At 37.6% G+C, this 23421-nt stretch overlaps 1 long non-coding RNA gene across 1 annotated transcript in view; it reads right to left on the bottom strand.

Moving 5' to 3' along the window:
* Positions 1 to 3111: 3111 nt before the first annotated feature.
* LOC130599378 (uncharacterized) overlaps positions 3112 to 23421 on the bottom strand; it is a 127693-nt gene continuing 107383 nt past the window's right edge. The window contains exon 4 of the long non-coding RNA XR_008972217.1: positions 3112 to 3187. This is a non-coding gene — a long non-coding RNA (uncharacterized LOC130599378). The remainder of the gene's footprint in view (positions 3188 to 23421) is intronic.

The raw sequence follows: 23421 nt of genomic DNA on the forward strand, positions 1-23421 counted from the left end.
AATAATGTCTTTTCTTCTTATCTATTCTTAGTACTTGCATTTATTGTACATCTTTTACAGCTGGTGTAATGTCACTGAAAAGGCAAATATTGCTACATTGTGTACAACTGTAAAAAACGATTCCAGTATTTTTTACTTCCTCCAACATTTTTAAGGATTTATCTCAATTAGAAGCAAATTTTCAAGGGACGGTATTATTACAAACCTGTAAATACAAAATATGGAGGACTAACGGAGATGTAGGTCCCATTTCAACAAAGACTTAAACTAGTAAGAAAATTAGCTATCTGCTTCACTGGATCACCCATAAGGAATATTACTGATGCATTCCAAAAGGAATAAAGCTTCTTTAAGTACATCACAATAAAATGGTAGAGGTTTTGCATAAATGGTAATAACACTTTACAACTTTCGTCTGGCTACCAGGTGTATGTAACAAAAACATAAAACATTTGGCCACTAGAAGGTAAGAACTTCAGAAATTGCAGACTCTTAAGGGAAAAAAGAGATTACTAAATATTAACTAGTATTTGGGGGAAACACCTTGGAATTATACCATTAGAAAACCGAGCTTAGAAGAAAACTAAATGGGACAGTCATGATTAAATAGAAAATTTTTGGTTATATGAAGACTAATGCAGAAAGATTTAGGGCTAGAAGCATTGTAGATCTTTCTGTAGAGAAATCATTTTCTTATTTTATATATTTTTTTTTTAAATAAGTAATAAAAAAACCCAGTTCTCTTGTAACTGCCATCTGTTCACATATATCAAAGCACTTTACAATAGAGATCTTGATCATTTTAAGTTTTTTACAAATGGGTGAGAAGAGGCACAAGAGGAAGATTATCTGCTGTCATAAAAATATTGTATTGATTCTGTCCAAAATCCTCTCCAACCCAGTATATCCCATGTCTGCAAGAAAAGAATAATCAATAGAAAGAGTAGAAGTGCATGTTTCTCTGGTTTCCAATAATTTCAATGAAAGTTGAAGGCTGGTGAAAGAGATGGAAGTAGAAAATAGGTTTCCTGAATTCAGGCCTAGCCTATTAAGACAATATACAGTTTATAAAAGAAGGAGCTAAAAGAGATTGGCTCTACTCTTAAAGAAGGAATACATGGATTCCATCTTGAAGTAGGATACCCAAACTATAAGCTCTTACTGTGGATGTTTTGACAACACTGTTTTAAAAGAAATCTGTAAAAATGCTCTTATACTTTTTTCTTCTTTTTTTCCAAAGCCCCGTCACACATTTGGCTATTCACTCTGATTAAGTGTTAGTAATCATTTAGCATTCTAACTGCCCAAGTTACTCCATCAAACAATATCCATTGTTAAATTTGGAAATGAGTGAGGTTTTTGTCAGTATTTCAACAGAATCCAAGAGCCGCTGCCTGCTGTGAATTAGGATGGAGTGATAAATGTAAGAGGACATGGAGGAGCTCAGCCTCAGTCTTTACAAGGATGGTAAAATTTGACATGAAGAATATTAAATAGGTACTATGTTAAACAGATTTTAAGCAAAGAATACATAATTTCTTCTTATATATAGAAAAGTGGGGATTTTTCCTTAAGTAATCAGACTGAAATAATATTTCCCAAATGGTTTCTTTAAGTTTAAAAAAGTCATAGTTCTCCTCAGGGTTCATTCTGACTCATGATACATTTGTAAATGATACCAAGCACTGCTGATCAAAATTTGAGACAATAATTACTTATAATAGCAGATCCAAACAACAGCCACAGCCACCCATGGGAAGCGGTCACCATGTCTCCATTTTGACAACATGTGTAAGCCCCATTGATCCTTGGGGCTGTTATGGTTCTGGGCGCAGCACTGCTGCTGAGACCCTGAATCACAGTTTGCTGTGAGGAGACTTGGTGACATGGCTGTGATTACTTTCAAGTCATTCCTTGCTGGGCATCTCTCCCCTGTGCTATAGCAGAAGCTTAAGAACCAGATTTAGGCTCAAAGCTAATTATTGCATTTCTCTACCTGACCTGGCAAGTCTTGACTCCCTGACGGAGTCCCTGGCACAAGTACAGCCCCCCACTAGTGCAGTTGCAGCAGCTGATTTTACTGAGTATGGATAACAGAATGAGTCCCCAAACAAAACTCATTTTTGGAAAAGCAACATATACAGTTTGTAGCATCCAATCATGGAACTGGAACAATAAAAGTGGAACAATGTGACTCAGGTGACCCATTACAACAGCTTGAGTATAAGGTCACACATAATGAATACGCTGAATTTGTGAGTACCTACCTGAGGCTTGCAGAATGTTTCATTGAAGAAATATAAACAGTATGAGAGCTTTTCATGTACAGAGCAAATAAAGCAAGCCAAGCGTTGCCTAATAAATGACTGATTTTGAAATAGTTGGCTTTTTTACTGCTAAACCTTTGTAGCGAAGAAAAGTACTCAGTCATGAAAAAAATGTTCTGCACATGGTGGAAAATAAGTCAAAAAATAAAAGCCCTGAGACAAATACCCTACGTCTCCCCCCCCCTTCTTTAGATTCATAAAGAATTTTGAAAAGGCTTCCAAGAAAAGGCTTGAATGAAAACAGGGTTCTATGGTTCTAAACACACAGTAAGAAATTAGCAGTTATTGCAGTGACTGTCAAGACCATGATGAGCTTTGTACCTCTGAGAGCGCTGTGTTAAAGCTACAGATAGGAAATAAGCATCTGGCTGGTTTCTTCCTGCTCAGCCTTTCGTTCCAGAATCTTTCTGACTTCTCAAAATTACACTGCCTTTGGGTTCCACACACAAACTTAATATGAATGGTATCTACATAGCATACTAGATTCAGACTTGATACTCAAGATTTATGTTTCTGCCCCATAACTTCTAAGCTTTAGGTCTTCCAAAAATTTTTCACAAGAATTCTAATTGTCTATTCTTTGCCACACACTGGAAAGTTAATCTTAGAGATTCACATTTTCTGCCTCAGGCAATTCGCAGAAAGAGAGATACAATCAGGAAATAAAAATAAACATGCTAGCTAAAGGATTGTTTATCCTATTGATTTTCTATTTAATCCCATAAAATGCCTCCCTTCCAACACTAGCAGCCTCTCAAAGAAAGCTCAAAAGTGATATTATCTGGTTTAAGGATACTTTGGCATAGGGCAGCAATAACTCCAAAGGTTAAAATTTGAGGAAATGTTGCTGCCCATCACACCTGAAAGAATTAAAAAGAAAAGATCAACAAATCAGAGATGTATCAAATGGGCTGGGAGAAGACATGGGGAAAAGGAACACACAATTTCTTACATGAGTAGAATTGGTTGCAAAAGTCCAGTTAAGTGACAAAAAAAAAATGCCATGGGTATATATTGATTTCAAATAAAAGTTTTCACAGGAGAAGATTGTCTAACATTCTCCAGCTTCACATTTATGGCATTAAAAACAAATTCAAAGACCTCCTCAGGACACAACTAGCATTTGCTAGTCATCTTCCCAACAATACTCAATAGACAAGACCTCTTCCAAGTTCTTTTCTTCCTAGAAGATTTGTAATTCCGGGGGGGGGGGGGGGGGGGAGAAATGAAAGGAAACCTCTGAGCACACAAGGTAAAATACTTGGAAAAGAAAAAAAAAAAGGCTGTATGATAACTAAAGGGAGTCTTGGATCTCCTCCAAGTTCACTGTTGTTTGGAGAACTAACTCTAGTATGATGAAACTGCCATGAGGACGGATGTACATTGCAATGCATGGCCTTATGAAGTGTATGGCCTACCCCTTTAATCAGCTCTAGGGGTACGAACAGTGATGTCTGCTGCCGTGTCATAGCAATATACCTAACCCTGCGGGTTACTGTTCTCTATACTCACTTGGTGGGGTATCAACACCTAAGTTAAATAGGATTTGCACAGGAACAGACAAACATTTATTGTCTAAGCATTTGGATTCTGGAAATAACAGTGAAATTAGTGTTCTACTATTGAAGTATGAGGATACAGCAATGTTTTTTATAATGGTGTGTCTGTTACACAGTAAGTCCTAGAAATTTGTAAACCAGACAAAAGTTTTGCAACAGTTCTTCCTTTCTGATTTCAGTGAAGCTAGGCAGTGTTTTTAAGACCCTTCAAAGTCAGAGTTTGAAGAAGCATTACAGGAAGCAACTGCAATGTGGGAGCACTGCACGCAAAAGTAACCAAAGGAATAAGGTCTATCACATAAACAATGGATACAGGCTATAAATGAAGAAGTAAACTTCATGGTTTCAGGACAAAACCAATAAACATAAAAATTTAGTTACAAAACTTGTCTTCCTGAGAAGGTTTCTCTAGTATTCATAGTTTACACAAGTATAACAAACAGTTAGCTATAACAATTCTTCTACTATATTTGACCTAAAGTGTCTTAAATTGGTATCTTGACTCTTGCTGCACAAGCATTGACTTTTAGGAATTTTATCTGACAGATTAGGGAAAAAAAAAACTTGTTAAAGAATAAATATTTAGCTGCTCTGTCTTTATCTCTACTTAATAGTTAGTAGTGTAATCTCACAAGAATACACTTGTGAGCTGCTGATATTAATGGCACATATACGTGTACTAGATGAAATTGCCTTAGGAAAAATAAGGTTAGCTTTTCACCCAGAAGATGAAAAGGATCAGGTTCAGAGGTGATCAATACATTCAGGGATTTGGTATCAGGGAAATTGCAAAGCTCTCCTGAGTGGAAATGTACTGAGAGCAACTTTCCTGCTCTGCACAAATGGAATCTAAAATATGTATGCTTTTGATAACTAAGTTTTTGAAGGTGAGATCCAAAACTAATCTCCAAGCAGGGACAGAGTAAAGAGGAGAAAAGAAAATAATCACTTTCATTTCTCTTTTTTCATGTGCAGTCAGATTGTGTTCACCAGCAGTTCTCTCAGTCATGTCAGTGGGCACTGTGCACACCAGCTGGTATAACACAGCTTCAGAGATCTTTCTCTAGTGAAGGTGGGAAAGTATGTTCACACTGCAGCAGTGGTACTGACATATAATACACCAGAAAAGACATATTTCATTCCTGCAAGTGGAACCTGAAAACAACATACTGGGCCGAAGATCTAAGACAGCCATTTAGTAGCTGCTGCATTACTGAGCAGCTCACGATTGATGTTCTTCCTCTAATTTAGCAGTCCATAAGGTATATTTTTTCAAGCATGATGCAAATAAAAAAAAATCATATTTTGAGTGACAGATATACTAAAAATCCCTATGGTTAGAGAACTGAATATTACACTTTTCTGAGTGTCTGTTACTATTTTTCTTAGCCTATGTTAATTCCTAGATATCTCTCTGTTATCTCATGAAATACCAATCCAGGCTAAAAATGTTAACATTTCTGCATGTTAAAAGTATTAAATTCCTATAATTCCTGTATGTTTTTACCCCTTCAGCCAGTTCTCTAGATTTGCTCAGTACAGAGGATGTCAGGCAGTTTTCCTCATAACTGCTCATAATCATAAGAACAGGATCATCCCTCTTTGGGACTACAGAATAATCTTTCACCTTTTTGTGTTTTCTGCTTCTCCATGGTTAAAATATCAGTTTATTTTCCTGACTGACAAACACCAATACATAGGTAATAAATATGAATCAACTGTGAAACATAACCCCTTTGAACCTTAGGAGACTTTTAAAAGATTTCGTTTCTTAAAATCCAAAGTAATTTATTCTTTGGCCATAAACCAAATTTGAATTCAGAGGAAGTACAGAAACAACACCTTCGTGGCACAGTACATAATTAAAATACAGTTATCTACTCTAAACTGATATATGCCAAAATGTTTACCACAGACAGCAGCTGAGGAACGAGTCCTAAGATGAAAAAAGTAGGAGAGCATTGAGATCACTGAAAAATACATGAAATGAAGGAGAGAGACAAAGAATCCCAAGCCAAAGAGCACATGGTTTGAACTAATTGTAGTTAAAGGGACCATCAGCCAGATCTTGACAATTCTATTGATTGAAAATACTAAATTAAATGCTGCATGCAAATCTGTCTGGAAATTATTTGAGTCTCAGCAAGTCTGCCTGATTCCTGCCAGCAATACAGATGGAAAACAACCTCATCCTATGGGGTTTTAAAAAGAAATGAAAAGACATCTATTTCAGAATAAGAGAGGACTGAGTAATCTACAAATTAGTCCACATTTTGGTATTTTTCCCCCCTTAGGGCAATTCTTGGCATGTGTTTAACAGTATTCCCAATGAAATCAGGTTTTATTTCTATAGAGAGTGGAATGCCTTTCAGGCTACAGAGAATGCCAAGTTAACAGCAGCAGCAAATTCTGATCAATTATTTTTCCTGCATCAGATAAAATTTTATGACTTTTTTTTTTTAGAACAAGTGTTATTTCAAGACTTCTATTTGCTGGAAAGTTTCTGTAACATGAAGACCTATAGCAGCAACTTTCATTTAGTTTATGTGATCTGCATAGGCAGGTTGTTCATTTTGCTTTCCCAGACCAGCTGTTTACCGATGACATATGTGGGAGGTACAGAAATAACTGAATGTTGTTTCTGATGTGAACAGTAGAGTACAAGCAGATTTTCCTTTTAAAAACCCTCTTTTTATGAACCTTGGTAGCAGGCAATGTAGTTTTCAAAGTTTTAATGATTTCAGTAAGAACTATCCATCAGCTCACAAAACAGATGGCAGTATTACTGACCACCAGACTTAAAAATATCCCAAGAGAATTCAAAATCCACAGCAAGTCTTCTGTAGTTAATCCAGTAACTAGAGATTGTACTCTGAGTGTTAATTAACAGCTTCACTTTGAATTAGCTGTGAGACAGGGAGAGAGGAGAATATCTAAGTTTGTTATTTCTTTTTTATTCTGTTGTTAATAAGGAACTTAGTGTGTGGAAAGTCTCAAAAGAAACCTGTGGAGTTCTTTTCACCTTCTTATCCTGCTAAGTATTTATAATTATTACTAAGCTCTATAAATCCTCACCATTGCTTTCTATTGTGACTTTTGTGGGCATTAAGCAAAGATTCAGGTCTAACATAGATATGGTAAGCTTATCAGAAACTGCTTTACAGACTTAAAGGTGTATTCGAACAAATGTATCCCCCCAAATACATAAGGAACAATTTTTCCTGGATTATTATATTGGCTTAACTGTATCCATTCCTAATTCATATGGAGTAAATGAGGTATGTGGCTCATTGGTTTTATTCAATTGCAAATTGATTAAATATAAATAGCATGGTATTCTTCTTTATCCTAGTAAATGCCTTCTACAATAGAGAATACTTTCTTGAAAATATTCTTATGGGCAGATAAAAATTGCTGTCCTCTTCTGATAAATTAATATCTAAGCATGTGTTGGAAAAGATAGTGCCAGCTCTATGGTGGTCCACGAATCTCTCAAAGACTTCAGTAAAGTCACTGTTCCCATGATCGGCTTAGAGTATTGGATCAGGCTTATGAAGCAACTCCAGGGCTTAAACATTATCATTATACTAAATTACTACATTAATTTCACTGTTTTTTAATCTAATGAAAAATTACTAAATCCCAGGCAGGTAAATAAATAAATAAATAAGTAGATTTGCTCAGAATGCTGTGTTTCTAAAATTAAGTATTTAAACTTCCACAAATGCATGCAGTGTTCATGGCTATCAGCAGTATAAGCAGATAGCATCCTGCTGAGAGTGTTCCCCATGCTACCCAATGGGTTTACAAAAACTGAGATAATGCAACATACAGAGGCTTATAGGCACAGTCAGATCTGACATGCTGTTGCAATTCTCTTTGGAATTTTGAATGCCTTTAACACGTTTGAGGAAACCTACAGAAGACAGTTCTTCATTTAGGTTTGATATCTCAAGAAACTACAGGGTTCAGCACATTACATTGTTTGTCAGACTTTAATACCTAGGTTTATTTTACCAGGGTCTAGATGGACAGTATGAATTGTCATTCTTAGCTGCATAGCATTCCATTAAATTTAACATAAGATGCATTTATCTTTACCTAAAGAACCAGAAAAATCACAACTGTAAAATTAAGGGTGTAAAGTAAAAGGAATTTTGAGTATTAGCAAACTGAGCAGGAAAGAGATGTTACCGTTTGGTTTTGTGGGTTTTTTTGCCTTAGAATCATGCCCAGTATAAGTAAAATCAAAATACCTTGAAGGTTTTTGCAATGAGAACTTAACATCCAATGGTTCTAAGTACTGAACCTGAAAAAATCTTGAAATATACCTTACATTAACAGGTTCTTAACAACCTAATGTCAGAGCACTTAAGCCTGTTTATGATACCGTTTTAAAAGAGCTGAGCTGATAAGGAAAACAGCACCCAGAAGTACCCAAGAAGTGTCTATAACCTACAGAGACTGCATAAGAAGAATAGATGGAAAGGATGAAGATTTCCTGCTGTAGTACACTCTGGAATCTGAGAGATGTATTGGAAGCCTGTCTGTGTAAGTGGATGCAATATCTAGTGTAGTTGTCATAGCCAAGTCAGTGCTATCAAAAGATAAAACAAGCATAGGGTGTCACTATTGACAATCATGACACCATGAAGGATCCTATGAATGATATTAGAATAATTAGGTTATCTACTGCTTCAACATAAAAAGATACTGATAACAAAAGCCCTATCTTATATTTACAAATCCCCTTTTTCCTTCTTTAAAAAAAAAAATTCTCACAGTGCTGTACAGATCCAGATTCTTAAATTATGTTTTTCTAAATTCTAAAATTATTTTACTCTAACTATACATGCATTTGGGAAAAATCCCACATAAGTTCAAACATGTCTCCAAATTCTGAAAAATATGGCATAAAGTAACTTTCTACCTGGTTTTGTATGCTTCTAATCTTACAGAATTTAGAAATCTGGAAGATTTGGGTAAATATATAAGCATGTGGGAGGCTATGTGGAAATTTAATAGCTTTCTATAAAGCTTCATAAATCACAGTTTACTCAATTTGAAGGCAATCATAAAGAATTGGACTGGAAGGTACTTGAGGGAGCTGTCTCATCCACCCTCCCTCTGCAAAACTTGCTAACTCTGTTTTTTGCATCCCTCCAAGTTATTTCAGCAGATTGATTAATTTCAACCAATTTAAGTCTCTTAATCCTATTTTCCTTTCCCCAGGTATTAAAACTGTTAATGAAATACTCGGAATACTTTTTGCTTTCACACGCATAGCTCTGAAAATTTGTCCAGATTGAGAGAAGTCCTGACTTCTTGCCCCCTAAGCAGCTGCAAGATGAGACAGGTTATGGCATACCAGTTGTATGTGGGACAAGCAGAGGGCAAATTTAGCAATTTAAGTTGATTTAAACTTTTCAAGAATAAATCAGCATTGTAACCCAGGCAGTCATACCTTGAGAGGTAAAGCACCAAATGCCTCCTAGGCCTTCTCCTAAGATATATGTGAGGGACAAAATTCTTTAAGGAAGGAAAGATAGATTGCCCCTGTACAGAACTTCACAGATTTTTGCATGGCTGTGAAATATGCATCTCCCCGTCTGATACCTTTTAAAGCTCTTAGTAAGAGTAAAATGTGCTTTTGTTCTTCTCAACTAATTCCTAATCCTTTTCTGGAAAGCAAAGATAATCAATCTACATTTCTCAGCCAGCAACAGGAGACAATGTTCTTTAGTCACAGCATGTGTCTTCTCCTCCAGAGACTATGAGCTGACTGTTTTAATTACTGGGGTCCACTGAAGTCAGTGAACTGGGATAATCTACATCAGTTGAGTATTGTCCTTTTATTTCATATTATAATACAGGAGTGAACCAGGGATCAGTCTAACTGTGCTGGGTCGATAAGTACCTAGAAGGAAACATGAGCTGAACAATGAACATCACAGCCTTGGCGTATGTGTTCTTGGTTAATGAAGAACCATTTCATATTTAGCACAGAAATAGAGGACTATGTGAAAGGGAACAATATAATAGAAGGGAGAGGATGAGAACTTTTTACTGACTACTGCACAGTGAAATTCAGCTGTCTGCAAAACTTTTAGCTAACTATCCATTTATATACTTAACTCCAGGATACACACCAAGAAGTCCAGCAATATCATTATTTCAGTATAAGGTCCAAGCATGTGCTTCTGAGAATTGTGTAACTTCACTCTGTAGGCTCCAGAAAGTCACCAAAACGGCATGAGCAGGTAATTATCCAAGACTGTGCATGAACAGAGTTCCTGGTGATGATTAACCAGTAGGAATGATAACCAGGGACATTCATATGACAGAGTACTGATCAGATCATTGCAGGCCTGCACAAAAGAAAAAAAATCACTGCTGATTGAACAGCAGAAGCAGCAGACAATAGAGATGATTAAATGGATGGTGGTAGACATGGGGCTGCTGGAATAGCAACTCACACATCAGAATCTTTGACAAGCAGAAGCTGTGTAAGTAAAAATAGATGCTAAAGAGCAGCTGATAAGAAATCAGAAAGGAAAGAGGAATTAGTTGGATAAATGGAATGTGATCAGGGCACACTTAAATTAAACATGAGAAAAGCAATGAAGTAGAGAGAGGAAGATATTCAGATATTTGGAACAATCTCGAAGTATTAACGAGGTGATATATGAAATGTATAATTACACAACTAGATCATCTGTGCAAAAGAAGTGATCCTACAGCTACTGACAACGGGATTAGACCATGGAAAGGCTAACTTTACAAAAACAGCTGATCAGACAGCTGGAACTTAGGAACAGAAGGCTATGCAGCTGTTTGCTTAGACAGTAAGGACTTAGAAAGCATAACTATGGGGCAGCTGCAGTACAATAAAACATCCAAATTAGGCAGCAAGGAATTATATGAGAGCCTCAGGACCAGACAACATGAATAGAAAATGGCATATCATGAACAGAATGGATAAGAAAGCAATTGATTATTAAAACAACACAATCTGACAGCAGCAGGGCTGGGTGGTGTGGGATCAGGCAGCAAAAGTATCTGACTGGCCAAGGCTGTGATCAGACAGCATATGCAGTCCATCAGGCAGGAAAAGTATCCAAAATTAGGAACAGTTCTTTGGCAAGAAGCGCAATAACCCAACAGAAACAATTCATCAGATTTGACAAGATGAGTGGGAGTCTTCTGCACTAAAAGTGGTCTGGAAATGCATGCCACCATGGAGCAGAGCATCTCATTTAGTGTTAAGTACCCCTGTCTGCAACCTGTTGTGCCTTCCTCTGTCATGGTACAGTCCCTTCCTCCTGCAGGGTAATGGGAATGTGAAGGAGCTGGATCTGTGGGAGCACACACCACAATGTGATGGCTATAATCCTTTACCAAGGGAAGGTCTCTGTCATTTTCTCTCACTTCTGTTTCGAGCTTCACTGGTTTGAGAGTATTATGAGTAATGATTAAATCCAGCAGCCTCTTTCTCTGTACAAAGCACCAGAAATTGTCTTTTGAATCTTTTTCCTGCAGTCGGCAAAGTTCTGTTTTAAGCTGCAGCATAGTCAAACCCTCAGTAAAATATCAGCAAAGCATTGAGGGAACAGAGCAGATTATAGATCAGTGTCTTTAGATATCATCTGGCCTACTGCACTGGCACAGCATGTGACATTGAAAATGAAATAGCACCAATACATCACTGATCCCCTGAGCATATATGACTGCTATTAATTTCATCTTTCATCGGCTTATTCTTCCTGTACTCTTGCCAATTTCTGATGACTGTTGCTGTTTCTATAAATCACTGGAATACCAGGAAACATTACAAAAATCACACAGAAGTGAAATCGCATTTTTCATTCTTTCTTCCACTCTCCCCTTTTCCCCCACAAAACCCATAATTATGCCTGTATGGAGGATTTCTCAAACCTTTTTATTTAATCTTTGAAGGTCTGTGACAACATCACCAATCTACTTCTGCAAGATAGTGGTTAGAAAAATTTACAGACCAGTTCTTTTGCCAGAAGCTGGTATAGCTAGCACTATTGCTACAGCTCAGTGTTCTTTATGTATTACAGACAAGAGCACAAAGATGTTAAAACCAGCACTGATCTTATACTGCCTATATTGACCTTTGTCATTGCTGGAGCTCTGGGTGACAGTTTTCTTCGTGGTGAATTTGATGCATTTCTTGATCATCCCTCAGTGACTTGAAATCACCTTAACCCACCGTTATCTGCTCACAATACCTTATCACTGGTTTTGTTTGCTCTTGTTTTGCTCTCCCATATCTCTTTAAAGACTTCCCCTCCAGAAATTCTCCTGAGCCAAACCAGCAGCTCAAAGCCTATGGGATCAACTGCATTAAATTTTTCATGAGGTTTTTTTTACCCTTCTGACTCTTAGTCCTGCTGACAATGAAAGCACTAATTTGCATGGCAAACAGAGAGTCTTCCCTGGCCTCACCTCTTGCCCCATCAATAAGCAAAGAAGCAAGCCTGTGAGAAATTCAGCTTCTTTCAGGTTATGTTGACACCGTGAAGTCAGAGATAACCCAGGATCTCGTTTAGGTCCTGACACTCTCTCATCAGCTGTTCTCACCTCATACCTCTGATCTGAACAGAATTTTTTGTTAAACTGGGCTACTGAAGGCTGCCTGAGGTTACTCAGGAGCAGCCTTTAGTCATCCTGGCAACCTGCCCGTTTTGCTGTGTGACAGGAGAATAAATAACAGATGTACTGGTGGCTCTGAAATATCTTTCTATATCTGCCTCTGTGTATATGAATATTCGATCTCTGCCTTCTCCTGTTCTACACTGAAATCATTCTTCAGGATTTATCTGTGCTAATCAAATATACCTTGATCACATTTCCCATCTTCCCCTCAGAATTACACAGCACTTGACCAGATATCATGTAATCTGTGACATGGCTTTGCATAGGGTACGTAGACCAATCACTGTGGCAGAAGTTGGCTATGAACACTCTTGGTATTGGAAGAAGATGTAATTACAGCCTGAGGTAGAGGAATGGCTTTTGTCTTAACCACATGGTTCTATGCACCATAATAGGTCCTAGGGCACATAATGCAGATCTCTGAAGTTGTTTCTCCTTTGTCTGAAGACAAATTTTACACCTTGGATCAGATGTGTAGGAGGAATGTAAATTTTAGTGATGCTCCTTTAGTTAGAATTATGTCTGCTAAGTGGCAAGTCACCAGCTGCAGAATGTTATCACTTTTTCAACTCATGCACAGACCAGCCGGACCACATGGTCTGCAATGATGAATTTGGAGCATGAAAGCAGCCTTGGTACAGCTCCATATATGTGCGAAGGCACTGCTGTGAGCATGTGATGGAAGCTAGTGAATGGTGTCTGATTTGAGAGACTTATTGTCACATTTTTAAGGCCAGCCCTGCGGTATACAGATGTACAGAGTTTGGAAACACTCTGGGGAGAAAAAAAGCATATAGAATGTACTGGAGATATGTGGCACTAACACAATTTATTCTGTTGTTATTGCAAAAAAAGTAGGTGCCTCAATCCATCAAGTCTGTGTTCTTCCTAACCTCTATATCACTATACTCTCTGCTGCTTTAATAATGTCTGAAGTAAATTAAGGATAACTGTTACAGCCTGGACCTAGGATATTCTCTGAGGAAGACAGACTTGAATCTACATTCAACATAGATATGGAGGAAGGAAATGAATCCCAGTATTGCCTCCTGATGACTGCTGTGGGGAGAACCATCTCCCCAAAGCTCCCTTTTCAACAACAGTAGAGTTTGTTTTGTTTTGTTTTGAAAAAAAAAAGGTGAAGTTAATTGAAAGAGAACAGCCAACACTTACTATTTGCAAGGTCTTTTCACAGCCTTTCCCCAGTCACACTCACCAGCCCCCAAAATTCAGAATGACAGAGCAGTTCAAACCAAAATAGTAATTTCCCCCTGTAGCTCTGAGTGAATTATGCATGACAGGGTGAGGACTGGATCTGAGCTGTAGCTTGGAACCAGTCTTTTCCTGTGGCTGGCTGTGATGGAACTGAGAAGCCAGAGCCTTGATGCAAAGCTAACAAGACTTCCTTCTTGTAAGGAGCTCCCCACCACACTTTAAACTGTTCTCCATGCTGGTTTTAGGCAGTGCCCCAAAGAGTACTTTGGGGTTTGGGTTTAGCAGTCAGGGCACATATCCCATGTTTCCCACTCACTGTGACGGGAAATAGGAATTTGTACAACATGAAGCCAGGATTTAGCCCTGCCACAAAACTCTAGGGTCACAGTGTCCAAGGGCCCTTCTTTAGACTGGGGCTAAATTTCTCTTCAAATATAGTTCTTCTTCTTTGAGCTAGTGGGCTTTTTATACAGGTTTTTTATCTAGCTTTCACTTCTTACACATTTTAGCATGTACTATAGCTGATTATTTGTAATTTCTAAATATGCAAACAATCCATATAGAAAAATAGTTATTTTCCCAGGTTTACAAAACATTTTGAGGTTAGCAAAAACACCTGCCAGTTGTGCAGCAACCTTAGGGTCAACATTTGGCTTCCCAAATGTTTAAAAGTACAAAATCAGTATTTGCTTCATGTGTGTTAGCGTCAGGGAGCTGAAGGGAGGGAGTGCTTCTGCAGCTAAGTCAAAAAGATGGGCCTGCAGGCTCTGCTAGGTGTGCTCCGGGATCAGGGCTCAGCCCTGCCACTCTCCCAGCAGCACCATCAGCAGGATTTGTGCCCACGCTACACTGTCACAGCTCACAGTCTGGCAGCTTAGCAGGGGCCCATCAGCAATGCATCGAATCAGCTCATCTGTGCACACAGGATCTTTGCTGTCATCTTTTTCTACAGCATAATTTGGCTACATAAAAATCTTTAAAAAAAGCATCTTAAAACTTTTTTAAAAAAGAATGGAAAAAGCAATGGGGCTGGAGGGAATGTACTAACTGCTGATACTGCACAAAGTCCTTCTAAAATACCAGCACAATTTGGGAGCTTAGCAGCAATCCATTCCCATGACTTATGATAAGGCAAAATCTTAAATCCTCTTTAATTTTACTGCTACTAATGCAGCCTTCATATTGTGTTTAACAAATAAACTAATGTGTGTACATAAAGAAGAAAGCTATTTTCTGCTAAATAAGTAGATTTTGGTTTCCAAGTTAATGGGTAATTGTAAACAGCAGCTGCCTAAATATCATTCTTTAGAGCATGAATTTAACCATCAGCATAGTGAAACCAGGCAAAGAAAGAATACTTGTTTCAGCGCTGTACTGCCTTGTAGTTCTTTGCAGAAAAAAAAAAAAATCCTTTTGCTGTATGTAGCTACAAAGCAGCTATTTTAACAAAAAAGGTATAATTTTCTACAGCTGAAAAGAAAGGGGAGAAAAATAACAGCTACAATAATAGGACGTGATGTATTATAAATTCCAGGAAGCGCCAATCTCTCGAAGGAGAAAATGGTTGTGTTACAAAAGGTCTCAGTTAACAGAAAAAGTAAAGATGCCTTTGGAAATACCTAGACCATTACAGTTTTGTAAAAATAATATTCTCTTTGTTTTGAGTTTTGTTTTGAGAGGATACTTTCATTGTTCATAATATTCTAATCTTCAACAACAGCTTGCATTTTATTGATTGAGACCACAGGTCTTGCTTCTCATTCTGAATTTGTCAGAGTCAGGTATTGATGCAGCTACATGTGTGAAAACCCCAAGGAAAAGACATCATTTGTATTTGTGGAGCTGACACTCACACAAACCTGAGGGCAGTTCTATTGGTACAAACTCAAATAATTTCTCTCTATACTTTAATTAGTCCTAATATAGCTGCCTTTTGATAGGTCACAGTTCCTTAAATAAGGGTAAAGGCACACTGTACATGTCCTAGGTTACTGTAGGAGAATCATGGGCATATGGTTATTGCCAAAGAGAAGAGTAAATTGGGTTGAATACCTGGAGCATAACAGAGCTATTAAATGCAAATTATTTTTTTTAATCTATGTACATCTCTATCAACAAACGTATGCAGGTAAAATAACTTCAGTTTTATCCTCACTAAACAACAAAACCTCCTGCAGTATTCTGTACATAAACAGTTCTGAAGTTACATAAAATTAAGTTCAGCCTCACTAACAGTAGAATGGCTATTCCTTATTTGCACTGCTGTAAATCAGATAACCACCAGTTCTACGATTTTGCCAATGCCAAGGTTTTACCAGTTTTAAGCTATTGATTTTGTCTTTGTTGGTACTATAATCACTGGGAAGAAAAGCACATACTTTGAAAAGATGTTAGCAATCAAGTAACGCAGAAATGGAAAAGCTTCTTTTTCACAGTAGCCCTTTTCTTGAGGAGAACTTTTTAGGACAATTTTAAAGGACTTTCTTATTAACAACCCATGTCATTTGTATAATATATTGTTATTTTAAATGTCTATAGTATTCCTGTGATAAACATGTCTCTTCTATAAAGTCACTATTCATGCCATTAGTGTGAATTTAGCATTTCTATATCAGTGGTTGAGACCTATTTAAAACTCAGTTTTACCTCTGTGGGATTATAAACTCACATATTCAGACCTTTATTTTATATTGTTGCTGAAATGTATTCATGACAGTCTTAGGTATATCCTTCATATGAAGAAAATACACTTAAGACTGTTTACACCCCTGGCATTCAGAGTGACTATACTTCTGATCTTAGTACTTATAAACATTTTCTCATTGACCTTAATAACCAAAAACACTTAGCCTAGGACAGGAGTAACATTTGTCTCTAATACAGACATTATTGCATTAGCTGTGCATGACACAGCAGATCAGAATATGTAAATGATTTGGATATGTTAGTAACTCATACCTTTGCTGATGGAATATTTGGAGTATTACAAAATAAAAGAGGCTTGCCCCCACCACTTCCAGAAAAGGGTAAACTCATTTTCAAGCTGCTGTGTGCCCTCATTATACTTGTTAAAATAACATTTATCCTTTGAAATTTTTTCCTTCTAAAAGGAAAAGGATTTAATTAACTTGCATGAAGTAAAATATCTATAAATCAATTAAATGAAAGGAGAAATTAATTGAAGGGGAAAATAAATCAGGAACAAACTATTAAATACAGGAGAACCATTAATATTCATTTCACTGAAATGAATACAATTAGAAATGGCTAGAAAGCAAGATGGCAGGAAACTGTTCTCTCTACACAATGGACGAATTGTTCCATTATACTCTCTGCAAAATATGGCTTCATACATTTCATTGCGAATAGCCTCTGTGATAGCCAGTCCCCCAGAATAAAAGTTTTCTAATGTAAGTAAGGTAGGAGCAAGCAGAAACTGAATTCTGTGATAATATTCAATCTTCACTCCCAAATGTAACATCTCTGGAATAAATCTGTATGAAATGACTCAGCTATCTCTGCTACCATAAAGACAGTAGAACTTTCAGTAGAACGTAACAGCCATCACAGAAAACAAAAGCAAGATACAACCCAGAGGCCTACAATTTCACCTAATGAAAACATCATATGACTGACTGAAAGAGATCACTAGAGGCTTCTCTGAGGGTAGTTCACCTCCCTGGCTATGACCTGACATGTAATATATGGACAGTTTGAACATACCCAGTCTTGCAAGGAATGGGACATTGGGCTTCATGGTAGGACTGCTTCCTTAGCACATGGAAGCAGGGGTATAAACAGCTGCTCTTCAGTATTAACTACATAGTCCATGCATCAGTAGCTGTGGGATTTAGTCAAGTCCTCTGTTATGTTGCAGTGTGTATACTATAGTTTGAATATAGTTATTGTGATTCATTTGTTGATAGGCATTTGTTTGCATTTGCTTTCCTTTTTGGTCTATAAATTATGTCTTCAGTGGATGGTACTCTAGAAAGTACATTAATAAACACTAGGGATAAGGGATATAAGTAGGAAACACTTCCTTCCATCATTCCTTATATGCCATTCAGAATATCATTTGTCTGTATCTCCATCTCAGATTTTATAGCAATCAAGGCTGGCTCAGTGAATAATGTTTCCTGACTAAGATGAAAGGAGTCCCTTCTGCCTCCCCCTCTCTTCTGCTCACAGCTTCCACAGAGGTTTAACAGACTAGTAGATCAAGCTGTAAGTGAAAATTACATAAATATAGCCTATAGTAAAGGCTGACAATGTTAAACAGATCCCACAAGTTCTCAAAGCCTTGCACTGGCCCTAGTGTAAGAGACTGTACTGATTTCTGTCACATTCAGAGAAAACAGAAGAAACACAACCAGTTATGCCCACTATGTCAGTTATAAAACACAGGTCTAAATTCTCTTTAGAAATACACCCGCAAAAGACTTTGTCTAATTATAGTAAATTATATATACTTAAATAGACTATTTGGTGAATCTATGCTTCCCTGAAACAGGCACACAGGGAACAGGATGGTAGTATTTAAAATCCTACTGCAGCTATGAGATCAATAAATTATGAGGTTTAACACAATTCTCCCATATATTTTACTGAATATAGAGATTATTAATCAAATAATGCTATTATATGCTATTTAACTTTGTATAGCATGACCTGCATAATATATTTCACATTACAGTGTTACAATTGACAAGAAAAGCCAGAATAAACAAGAGTATTGTGCAATGCTGCCAGACTACCACCATTATTGACACCTTGACTTGTTAACTTCCTGATTAGAGACATGTCACGATTGTCATAAACATAGAATCATAGAACAGTTAGGGTTGGAAAGGACCTTAAGATCATCCAGTTCCAACCCCCCTGCCGTGGGCAGGGACACCTAACGCTAAATCATATCACCCAAGGCCTTGTCCAACCTGGCCTTGAACACTGCCAGGGATGAAGCATTCACAGCCTCCCTGGGCAACCCATTCCAGTGCCTCACCACCCTAACAGGAAAGAATTTCCTCCTTATATCCAATCTAAACTTCCCCTGTTTAAGTTTTAACCCGTTACCCCTTGTCCTGTCACTACAGTCTCTACTGAAGAGTCCCTCTCCAGCATCCCTATAGGCCCCCTTCAGATACTGGAAGGCTGCTACGAGGTCTCCATGCAGGCTTCTCTTCTCCAGCTTGAACAGCCCCAACTTCCTCAGCCTGTCTTCATACAGGAGGTGCTCCAGTCCCCTGATCATCCTCGTGGCCTCCTCTGGACTTGTTCCAACAGTTCCATGTCCTTTTTATGTTGAGGACACCAGAACTGCACACAATGCTCCAGGTGAGGTCTCACAAGAGCAGAGTAGAGGGACAGGATCACCTCCTTCGACCTGCTGGTCACGCTCCTTTTAATGCAGCCCAGGATACGGTTGGCTTTCTGGGCTGCAAGCTCACATAATCTTGACAATTATGAAACAAATTTTCTCTCATTGATGTTCTGCTTTCAAAAAAGAACAGAAATATTCTTTCATTTAAAGTAAGTACCAAGAGTTTTCTGAAATGTGGATCCTATTAAAGCAAGTTTAGATACTAGAAGTCATGAACATTCAAATCACTGTGGCTATCCATGGTGAACTTACTGATAAAACACCTAAAATCCTTCAGAGTACAAAGCTTCAATGCAGTGTAAATTCTTCAGCAGAATACACATATATCAAGTTTTTGTGTGACCTAGGGCCAAATATTCAGCCAATCCAACACATAGTAGATTCATTATCTTCAGTAAAATGCTGCTGATCCACACTGAGCACTGACCTGTGATCTCTTAATACACCTTAGCTGATTAGTGCTGGTTCTGCTTTCTATAACTATTTTCATGGTATTATTCCATTTACTTTTCTGGAACTCATTTGCTCAAATGTGAAAGAGATCCAAATCTTGGCCTTAATACATCCTAAGCACTTAAGCCATCTTACAGTAGATACTGTGTAGTGGCTGTAAGATACATTACAGATACTGTAAGACACATGCTTGAAAGCAAAGGGGCAAAAATCTCCAACCAAACAAAACAATGATAACTGCACAAAGGAATAAATCCCGGTGCTGTACCCGGCAAAGGAAAATCTACCAACACCACACATTTAATCCAGAAGACCTGAGTCTGACGTAAACTCACAATTACGTTCATACTCTCAACCACAGCTCCCTCTGATAGCTGTGAAAAAAAAGCTTGTTATGTGCATGGGCATCCCTTGTTCCACTGTGTTACAACCCACATGCAGCTCAGACCTCATTTGTCAAATAAGTTAAGAACTTTATGTGGCACTGATTAGGCTGTATACCTCATCCAAGATCTCTCTCTACCACCTGCATGACCTAAGAGCCCTAAGGGGATGGGAGAAATTGCCTATATTGTTCTTGAAACTTATTCTTGATCACAATTGCTATACTGAAAAGCGTAGACTTAATATGTGCGCATGAAAAAGGGAAGTACAGCCTTGCAAACTCACATTTCAAAGACACTGGATGTTTTCAGAGGCCAAATTGCTTTCTTGGCAACATCCACACAGCATGTGTAGAGCCAACTACAAGTGCTCACAGCTTTATCCAGACAACGGTTGGATCAGCTGTTCCATGGAAACTTAAGCTTTCAGAATTCATCCAAGTAAATGAGGAAGACTCTTCTAAAGAAAGAAAATATGATTTAACCCTCCTGGAACTCAAAAATAGCTAAAGAAGTTTGATGGAAGTGTTCCAAGAGATTCAACATCAAACTGAAAAAAAAACAGAAAAAATTCCTTTAGGCCAGAATAAATTTTGTGCTTGCTAAAAATATATGAAAACCAGAATTAAAGAAAAGTCTTCTGAAAACTGAATTGTAACAGTCTATGCAAAAATGTCTTAAAATATTAGACTGGAAAATACTTGTAAAAATTATCTTTAGTCTACATTTCTAAATTATTATTTTAGGTAAACAAAACAGTAATGATGAATGATGCTCTGAGTTCAGTTGTTCTCTTTACGGTATTGGTGACATATGTGCTCAGCTTATTTGTGGAAAGGAAAACTCATTTTCTTCACTTTTTGGCATTGCTGAGACAGTAAAATTCATAAAAAGTAGTCTGCCTTCCTAAACGCTTCATATATCAACCCCAAAATAGACTGTTTTGTTGCAGAAAACAAATTTGTAGAAAAAAATATGTCTGCTAGATGTCTGTTATGCTAAGGAGTCAGTGTTCAGTGGTTTTTATGTCTTGGAAATGCATAAACTACCAGAAAATGTATGCAAAATGCTTTGAGAAATCTCAAGATGTAGATGCTGTAGACAGCATGCAAACTCCTAATTGGAGAAGGCAGCCCTTAGAGATATATAAATGTCACTTTCTTATTTTAAATTTCTCATCATCAATATAATCTTTTCCCTCTGCCTTTTTGAGTTGTTCACAAACAATAGTTTGTAACAGAAGCTGTCGACCATAAGCTGCTCACAAACAGGGCAGGAAAAGCAGTAGTACATGCATGTCATGATGCCAACACATAACAAGGGATACTCACTAAACAACAGACCATTTGCAATTTATCAAATGTTTAACTAAACTAAAATTTTAAGTACAAAGGCTCATGTAAATCACAGAGGCTGAGCCTAGCACCTGCCTCAACTAGATGACACAGACTCCTCAGTAGTACTAGAACGTTTTAACCCCTTAAACTTTATCTTCCGGTACAGTGTAGCACGCAAGCGCACCACAGTGGTGCTCACAGACCTCAGAGATGTGACAGTGTTCTCATTACTCAACACGCAGGAGTCTTTTTTGAATAGTTCTTCTAATACTACTTTTGGCAATTTGGTTAGGTCTGAACATTTGTGGAACAAGGTCTTCTGCAGCAAATTTTGATGTGGCCAAAGACATACATGCCAGTATGTGTTAATCCATTTTGTAACAGAGTACTTTTTGATTTAGTTTACATATTTTATGCACGGATATAAAGCATTTTATATCTTATGTGCATTTTCAAAGAAAAAAAAAAGAGAGCAATGTGGGGTTTTTCCTACAAGCCCATTAATTCATAACATAAAAGATGCTTCATTTCTCTGATCACATAGTTAACTTGTAGTTGAAGAGAACAATGTAACTTGAATTTTAAGAGAGGAAACGAGTTTTTCAGCAATATGTGGCATGCAGGAACTGGCTATTTTTCTGCTGTTCTGAAGATCTCAAAAACACTTATCAGAACTTGAAAAGAAAACATTTCCATGGGTTTTTACTGCTTTTTTTCTGCCTATTTAATGGTAGAACTGACAAGATAGTATAGAGAACAGCCACTGAACACAGATACCCCCACCAGCGTCCTGGTTTTGAGTTGCTAGAAAAAGCTGGGATGAAGAAGCTCTGACCAAGCAAATGATTTTAAGTCAGAGTTCCACATTTGGAACATACTAATAAGGTATTGCAACAGGCTGGCAAGGCAGCACTGGGGGCCTCTGAGTGGCTTAAAAACCATGAAGAAAGAGTACAAAAATGGAAAGCAAACTCATGATTGATGGCAAATGTAAGAAACCAGAACCCAGATATATGGCAACATCAGTAACTTTAAGATGCAAAATAAGAACCAATTACCAAGGAACAGAAAATAGCAAGGCTAAACTCTACAACATACTATAAGGAAAGGTCAAAAGAAAGTAGAGATGTTACCTAACAGAGAAGTATAGGAAATCACGGATCACATAGGGAAAACTGATATACTCTCTGCCTTATTTACTTCAGTTGTCCCAAAAACATAGTTAGTGATCATAAATGCAACCTAATTTAAAAAACATTAACCTAAACCAGGGAAAGAACCAATTAAAGAATACTTATAAAATCTGGAAATATTTACCTCAGCAGCATGGCACAGATTTCTCTATAGACTACATAAGTGATTTACGGAACAGAACTTTATAACTCACAATGAGTTATAAAGCAGGTATGTTTATTGCGGCACCAGGTGCGAGGGTGTCGCTCCTCCTAACTCGCACACCAAGAGCTCAACAAGCTGGTTATTTATTATACACAAACATACACATTCATTAGATTTCACAAGCATAGGAGGAGATTATTACAATTAGTTCCAAGAACTCATTAATACCATTCCCCTCCCCTCTACGCCTGCGCACTGCCATCTGGTGGTCTTGTACCAGGGTCGTCTGGATGAAGTAAGAGGTCTTCCTCACCATGCACTTTTCACCCTAGTCACAGTTTTCCCAGCTGGCAACCTCAAGTCTTACAGAGACTAGCTGAAACAGGTTCTTGTCAGACATTCATCTTCTTGAGGGAAAAGGGTCTCTGATTTTAAACAATACGTTTTGGCTACCTATTCTATTCTGAGTTTAACCACAAGACTAGCAAGAACAAGAACATACCTGTTCCCTGTACTAAGTTGAGACAATCAATACATAGTTTGAATGAAACTCTTAACCCTTTCCTTAGTCTGTTACTATTCCTCACATCATACGGGACTAGCAAAACAATATCTGTACCATCCAAGAGGATGTATATAGAATGGGGGAAGGCTCAGAAAGCCACAGGATCAGACATCATGTTTATCCTGAAAAGGAAAATAGAGGTCCCTGGAAATTAGTGATCAGTTACTCCAGCTGCAGTG

The sequence above is a fragment of the Pezoporus wallicus genome, unplaced genomic scaffold (genome assembly GCF_028554395.1).
Source record: "Pezoporus wallicus isolate ANWC-B61680 ecotype Strahan unplaced genomic scaffold, APGP_CSIRO_Pwel_v1 contig_4309, whole genome shotgun sequence".
NCBI lineage: Eukaryota > Metazoa > Chordata > Aves > Psittaciformes > Psittacidae > Pezoporus > Pezoporus wallicus.